The sequence below is a fragment of the Dermochelys coriacea genome, chromosome 9 (assembly GCF_009764565.3).
Source record: "Dermochelys coriacea isolate rDerCor1 chromosome 9, rDerCor1.pri.v4, whole genome shotgun sequence".
Classification (NCBI taxonomy): domain Eukaryota; kingdom Metazoa; phylum Chordata; order Testudines; family Dermochelyidae; genus Dermochelys; species Dermochelys coriacea.
The window spans coordinates 102,807,327-102,814,697 of record NC_050076.1 but is presented as its reverse complement, the minus strand read 5'-3'; the positions used below and the strand labels follow the sequence as shown (position 1 = coordinate 102,814,697).

Genomic DNA, 7,371 nt, shown 5'->3' with positions numbered 1-7,371 from the left:
AGTCTTGCAGACTCTTTAGGAAGTGGGACATGTGCATTGTTCAAAGATTCTCTGACCAAGATATTGAATCTGGTTTCATCTGCCATGTTGCAGAGCTAGTTATGTGAAAGCATTTCATAGACACTCCTGGCTTCCTCAGGGATTTAACTTCTGACTTCATGCTGCATTGAGTTTAAATTACATGTCCTCTCTTTTAAAGCCCTACACAGCTCTAATTCAGTCTATCTTAGACTCTTTCTTGTGTCACATTTCCTTTGGTTTCCCAGCAATGCCAGCCTCAGACAACCCTTTCCCCTCCCCACCCCCCCAACTTCCTCTTCTGGCTCTGTGCTGCACCATTTGTATGGAACACGGCCCAATCCCACTTGGCCAAAACCCCTGGTTTTCCTCCTTCGAATCCTTCCTTAAGACTCATTCAGGGCTTCAGAGTAGCAGCCGTGTTAGTCTGTATTCGCAAAAAGAAAAGGAGTACTTGTGGCACCTTAGAGACTAACAAATTTATTTGAGCATAAGCTTTCGTGAACTACAGCTCACTTCATCGGATACAAGTGAGCTGTAGCTCACGAAAACTTATGCTCAAATAAATTTGTTAGTCTCTAAGGTGCCACAAGTTCTCCTTTTCTTTATTTGGGGCTGTGTTGCCCAGCGCTGTGCATGTGATAGAGGCTAGAGGCGTAATTTCAACTCACAACAATGACCAAGTTGCTGCATGTGAAATGTTAACTTGGAAGCAACCATTTCTGGTTCCATGTTTGTACAGCTCCTAGCTCTAGTGCATGACAAGGACTCCGAGGTCTCTACACAAGCATAATGGGTAGTGACTTTATTTCACCCCAGTTTGCAGCTTGGTTTATTGATACAGAATGTGCTGGCCACTGGTTCCTGCCCCTTCGCCACATGCTGCTCTCTAGAGATGAGAGCTCAGAGGCTTGTGCTTTGGAGATAGCCATTTATCAGCTCCCCACGCTGGAAGAAGTGAATGCAGATGCAAGTCACCGAAAACAGAGATGGCTGGGCTTAGAGGGGATCATCTGGTCAGGCAAAGTGAAGACGGAGGGAAAACTCCCAAAGCTGCTTTGTCTCAGTGTAAATGCTGATGTGGGACCCTGTGGCTAGGGAGGAGGAAAGTTCAGCCTGTAGATATGAGCTACAAATAAAGGCTTCAGTCACCCACTCTCCTACATGGTGAATGCCCCAGAGGTCAGTGACTCCTCCAGAAGCTCTTCCTTTTAAAGGCTGTTAAAGTGCCACAAGGACTTCTCTTCGTTTTAAAGTCTATCATGGTTCGGTGGTGCACACATCTCTGCCTTGTTGCCTGTCCGTTTGGAACGACACTGACTCCTCTGCTCATCCAGTCTCCAATGGGGGAAAACAAGAGCGTATTTCTAGAGAAATAACATTCTGACTGCAGGCTATAGCCTGCGTGAAACCTGGGCAGCCCTGATGCCAATAATGAGCTTATCTTACACAAGCAGAATAAACAGAAGGCACTGGTGATTTCGCAATACAATTCATTTTTATTGACAAGTCCCATGACATGACCCACCACTTACTTAGCATTCAGTAGAGCAAGTGAACATGCAGAGATTGAAAGCCAGCTCGCTGTAATAACCATCCAACAGTCCAATGGACTGACCTTGCAAGCTTTACTTCCTGAGTAATCCATCCTTACACCAGGGGTCTTATTAACTTGAGTGGGTAACAGTTCTTCCTATGAGTCAGGCTTGCTAGATCAGGCTCTTTTAGATCTCTCTGTAAGAAGTTGTTTGTAAGTAGGCAAGTGTCCAGAACTATTCAAGTAAATGTTTGTAACAGGAGGTAAATCCTATTTGCTGCAGCACCAAAACATTACTCAGATTTTTCTGTGCTTTCTGCAGTCGGGGAAAAAGAAGAAGAAGAAAAAAAGAACACCCCGCCAGTGCAGACTCATTCATCTATGCAGCATGCCACTTTAATTGTTCTCTTTATCAGATAACCTTAATGCAGGTTTTTTTTATTACATTATTATTTAGTATTACAGCTCTTAGACAAACAATCTCAAGTGCTGGAAAAGTTGTGAATAATTACAGAAAATAAAGTAGTAGTAAAAAAAAAAAAGATGTTGTAAAGCATAGTAACGGGACCAATATTGCACCCTTTGAAGCCAGTGGGGGTTTTGCCACTGACCTCAGTGAGTGCAAGAATGTAAGAAGCCCACTTCCACTTGATTTCTGGACACATACTCTTACAATTCTTCTCATGTGTTCAGCAGTTGTCTTCCCTTTCCATAGACTGCACAGGAGAGACACAAGCCTTGGGTACCTTTTCTCCGGAGCATCCCTCCTTTCATCTGGGATCCTCTTGACCTTAAGAAGCTATCTTCTACATAATCAAATCAGACAGACCTCACAAAGATATTATACAGATGCCACTCTAAGGATGTATTTTCCACTGAATGCATCCGATGAAGTGAGCTGTAGCTCACAAAAGCTTATGCTCAGATAAATTGATTAGTCTCTAAGGTGCCACAAGTCCTCCTTTTCTTTTCACTCTAAGTGGTTATCATGGTCTCTTATGGACATGTGCATTGTCTGTTTTCCTCATTTCATTACTTTTAGTAAAATCCTACTTCTATCGTACTTGTATTTTAGCCCTGCCTCCGTGCAGGGGGCTGGACTAGATGACCTATTGAGGTTCTTTTCTGGGCCTACATTTCCAGGATTCTATGAGTTACTAAAAAAGAAAAGGAGGACTTGTGGAATAGCTTGTGCTCAAATAAATTTGTTACTCTCTAAGGTGCCACAAGTCCTCCTTTTCTTTTTGTGAATACAGACTAACACGGCTGCTACTCTGAAACCTGTCATGATGTTACTGTTGATTTGGATTGTTTTGGTTCCTGTTTTCTTGCACAACTAAAAGGGTGACATAATAGTCTCCAGGCCCACCTTTGCATTTGATTGCTAAAGGGCCATCTGACCTTTGCCCCTAACCTAATGTTCATGCTTTTACATGTTAATGGTCTCGGCTAGTGGTGTCCACCTGAAAACAATCTGATCTGCCATTAAAGAGACAAGGCTCATTGATTCCTTATAATGCCGACTTAACTTTATTTCACCCTGTTACTGACATCTTAAAGGCAGTATGTCACATGCACCCAACCAAAACGACATGATAAAAGCACAGACAATTAAATAACTTGGACAAGAGTGAAGGATGACATGATTTTTATAAGGAGGCAAGCAGATACAGCTTATGTATCACCAGACTGCCAGCTAAGAGATTTACGGTTTAAGCAGGTATCATTAGAATCCATAACATTTACTTCTGTGAAATATACAGTTACTATGTTGGCACTAATTTGAACATGGGAAAGCACGTTAAAAGGCCAGCCCTGCTCCCACTGAAGTCAAAATGCCAAGGGAAGGTGGAGCCCTTTAATATGTCCAGTTATACACATTCTAAGCAAAGTGGGTTTAAGCCGATATGTATTCCTAAAATTTAAACTGTTTAACATACAAATACAGTGGAGGACCCTGTTCTTGCTGAGTTTTATCCAGCATGTCCTCTCACACCTGTTAACTGCAGGTCACTCTGCTGAAGAAGAAAATTACCTCTCCCTTTTTAGGAGCGAGCTGTAGCTCACGAAAGCTTGTGCCCCAAAACATTTGGTAGGCTCTCCGGTGCCACAAGTCCTCCCTTTCTTTTTGCGGACACAGACTAACACGGCCGCCACGCTGAAACCAGCAATGGGAGGGTTTCTGTAAATTTAAGCTCCTGGGGATGGTAGAAAAGGAAACTACAAGGAGGGGACGCGCGGGCCGGTGATGCAAGTCAGACGGATCTTGCTCCCCTGGCGCTGGGAAGCTGGTCGGGACGAGGCGCCGCGGGAGCCCCCCCAGGCTCTTTGCAGAGGACGGAGCTCGCCAGCGGGGCGGGTCGGTCGATCCAGGCGGCTCTGCCCTGGGTGCGCCCGCCTGGGGCGTTAGGGGGGCCCCGGCTCCGCAGCGCGGGCCCGCTCCAGCGCCGCCCGCCGGGGCCGGCTGGAGGGCGGCGCGGGGAGCCGGGCTGCCAGCCCCGGCCGCGGCAGGGCGGCTCCGGGCCGCCTCGGTCCCGCCCCGCCCCGAGCGGCTGGCTTGACGCGCCGCCGGCCGGCCCAACCCCCGGCGGCCGGAGCAGCCCCGCGGCGCGGCCGGAGCGTGAGTGGCGGGAGTCCCGGAGCGGGAAGTTGGCGGCGGCCCCGGCGCCTGGCGCGCCCCGCTGCCAGCCCGGCCGGAGCGGGGACCCCGGGCCGGGCACGTCGGGAGCCCGCCCGAGGACCGCGTCCCGCGTCCCGCTGGCGTGGGCGGCGCCGGGGCCCCCCTGCACCCCGCGGAGCGCGGCGCGACGCGCCCTCTCCGGGGCCGGGGGGACCCCTCGGCACGGGCTGGGGCGAAGTCGGGAAACGCAAACCCCGCGAAGTCCCGCCCCCGGCCGGCCCGGGTTAAATAACGGCGGGCTCGGGCGCTTGGAGGTCGGCCTCCGCGGGGCTCGGGTGGGAGAGACGCTTCCCCCCTCGCCTGCGGCCGGACCTGGCCCGGCCGCGCTCCGGCTCCGGCTCCGGCTCCGGCTCGCTCTGTGCGGGTTAGTGGCGTGTGACTAACGCAGCTGGCCCCTCTCGCCTTTCCGGGGGGCCTGGGCGTCTCTCCGCCGCTTGGCTTTATCGGCCTCCTTCCCAGAGGCTGCAAAGAGAAGCCCTGGGAGCGAGGGGGTCTGTTGCACCCTCCGCCTTGGGTGCCCCGTGGCTCTTCTTTCTCCAGGGCAGGCTTCGGAAACGCTCCTGTCGAGGGCGCCAGCAGGGCTCCTTCCCCGGGAATCTGCGGGAGTTGCCCTGGAGAACAGCCGTACTGGGATGCTGATGTGAAGCCCCGCTCTGAGGCGCTGGAGCAGTTTTTGCTTGCCTGGATTTATGGGGCCCAATCAGTCTGCAAATGATCTGTGCTGAAAATTCCCAATGACTTCCAGGCAAGTTAAACCTGTGGAAAAACAAGGCAAGATCAGCCCCTTCCTCTGGGGAAAAGGAGGCTGCTGCTGTGAATTGCCTGTGATGTTAGGAAACCATACATTCATTGCAGTTTCCCTTCTAACTTATTTCTGCAGAGTAATATCCCAAAGGTAGGCCAGTCGCTGGGCAAGGGAAATGGTAGGCACAGAGTTCTAATGTGTTGGGCTAAAGGGAAATAGTCGGGGGACTGTTTTGGTTTATTTTTATACATCTCTAATTTGAATTGTGACTTTATTGTGTCCACTGAATAATGATTGTGCATGTTAGTGTTTTGGTAGGGCAGAGCTGGGAGGAGTGGACTCTTTCCAGGAGGTTCTGGATTACATTTCCTCCCCTTAAGAATTTGCAAGCATTTAGTTCTAGCCATGAATGTCTAACCTGACATAGTGTTGGATCTTGATGCTTTAATTGAAATTTAAATCTTGCTTAGGGGCAGGTGTGTGTGTGTGTGGGGGGGGGGATTATCGAAAGACAGGAGTGGGGGAGCTGTATTGAGAGTTTTCCATATGTATGCAAAAAACAAAACAAAAAATAAGCAAAACCCCCAACCTCATGTAGAGAAGTATGCCTGCTTGCTTTATGGTACTTTCCTTACTTTATATGAGGACATCACTATTTTGATTTATCTAAAGAGCTATTGTTATAGCTCTGAGAAAATGCCATTGAATTACAATTTCTGAGACTATTACTTGTTACAAAATCCCAGTGGAATGTACGTGCACAACCAAAGCTATGCTTCCTGTTTTTGGTCTCTTTTGTAGATGGACTATAAAATATAATAGATATTTCAGATGAAACTTTTTCTATAAGAATTGAAATATATTGTTCAACCAATAACACTTGTGAACTTTCAGATGAGTTTAGTTAAAGGTAATCCAAAAAGAAAACCTTCAGACTGACAGAATTACATTCATTTATTTTAAAGACGACAGCTGGAATGTGGATGTGGCTAGGAAATAGCTGCAGAGATCAACATGTGTATATATACTGCAGATCTTAATGTATAGAAATTGTCAATATTTAAGAAGAGAGGCCTTGTTCAGAGGGGATCTGTTGGTAGCTCTGCAGTCTAGGGCAATATTTCTTGGATGCTAACGGACAGAAGCATGATCATTTAAGTGTAATGTTCTGCAACTGTTTATTCATCCATGAGTGTTAATGTACAGTTGTGTATATGTGGTGGATCTCTGAATCCAGGTCTACTGGAATGCTTCCAAACATGCTGTAATGGGCGGACTGACTTCTTTTTTTAAACAAATATGTTAGAAAGTAACTTACTAGGAGTGTTACAGCATTGCTCTTATCGAAGTTTGCTAATCTTACCGAGCATGATTTGTTTAAACAATTTGAGGATGTTGCCTAGTGGTAACTGAACTCTTCTGAAGGAGTTCTCCTTTTGTGGAAGATGGATTGCTTATTCTTTGTCTAGATTAAAAGATCACAGCAGTGATTATTTAATTCGCTGCTCTATATTTAGCCTTGGATGACTGTACTCAGATCCTCTCTGTTCTGTTTTCAAAATTTATATGATAAGGTTCTCCTTTTTATAAAGATTGAAATAACACTGGATGACTAGAACAAAGTTTCTAGAAATGTACACATTCTTCATTAGCTTTATGTTGCTTTACTGTAGTTGGGCAGAATGGGGTGGGGCATTGAGACTGATGACTGCATCAAATAGCTAACTGATGGGATGCATGGACATCACACAAAAATCCAGAGCAACTCCCTTCCCCTGATGCTTTCTGTGCTAATTTCTGTGTTCCCAATTTCACTTCAGAAGTGTAAACTTGTTCTGGAATTCAGAACGTTTGTGGGGGTGACTGCCACCCTGTTAAATGTTTTCTTGCTCAGCTTTCCTGTATAGGACTTTCTAGTGGCTGTTTTGCTCCGTTGACCTGTGCTCTAGTAACAACTCCTTTGCTTTCCAGGAGTTGAGAGACAACTGTTTCTAACTGTTAAAGATGGCTACGTTTCTGGTTTCTTCCCTCAATGCTATCCTCCCTATCTGTCAATCCCTAAAAGATTAATTGAATGGAGTTATTGTTCATAGCAGCTGCCAGAGATCCAGCAAATGGTAACACTGTTGCATACAGCTGTATAGATTAAACCTAATTTTAGAATGATTACTTGTGCCACTAAAGCTGCACACGTGCTTAAGTGTTTGCAGGATCAGCACCTTTGTTACTTTTCTCCCTGATATTTGTGTGGATATTAACATAACGGGAGAGAAACCTTTAACAAAACAAAGAAACAATTCCCCCCCTTCCCCCCCAAAAAAAAGAGAAGGGGAAAAAAAGAAAACATGACTGTGAAAGTACAAAACTGTCTTCATCAAATGTCTGACCATC

General features: G+C 46.8%; 2 long non-coding RNA genes across 2 annotated transcripts; both read right to left on the bottom strand.

Annotated features, from left to right (window-relative positions):
- Nucleotides 1-1,769: 1,769 nt before the first annotated feature.
- On the bottom strand, nt 1,770-2,411 carry LOC122455666. Its single transcript, XR_006274034.1, has 2 exons — nt 2,229-2,411; nt 1,770-1,871 (listed from the first exon to the last, which is right to left on the bottom strand). It is a non-coding gene; the product is annotated as an uncharacterized LOC122455666 (long non-coding RNA).
- Nucleotides 2,412-3,399: 988 nt separating this feature from the next.
- LOC122455665 lies at nt 3,400-4,162 on the bottom strand. Its single transcript, XR_006274033.1, has 2 exons — nt 3,721-4,162; nt 3,400-3,611 (listed from the first exon to the last, which is right to left on the bottom strand). It is a non-coding gene; the product is annotated as an uncharacterized LOC122455665 (long non-coding RNA).
- Nucleotides 4,163-7,371: the final 3,209 nt, after the last annotated feature.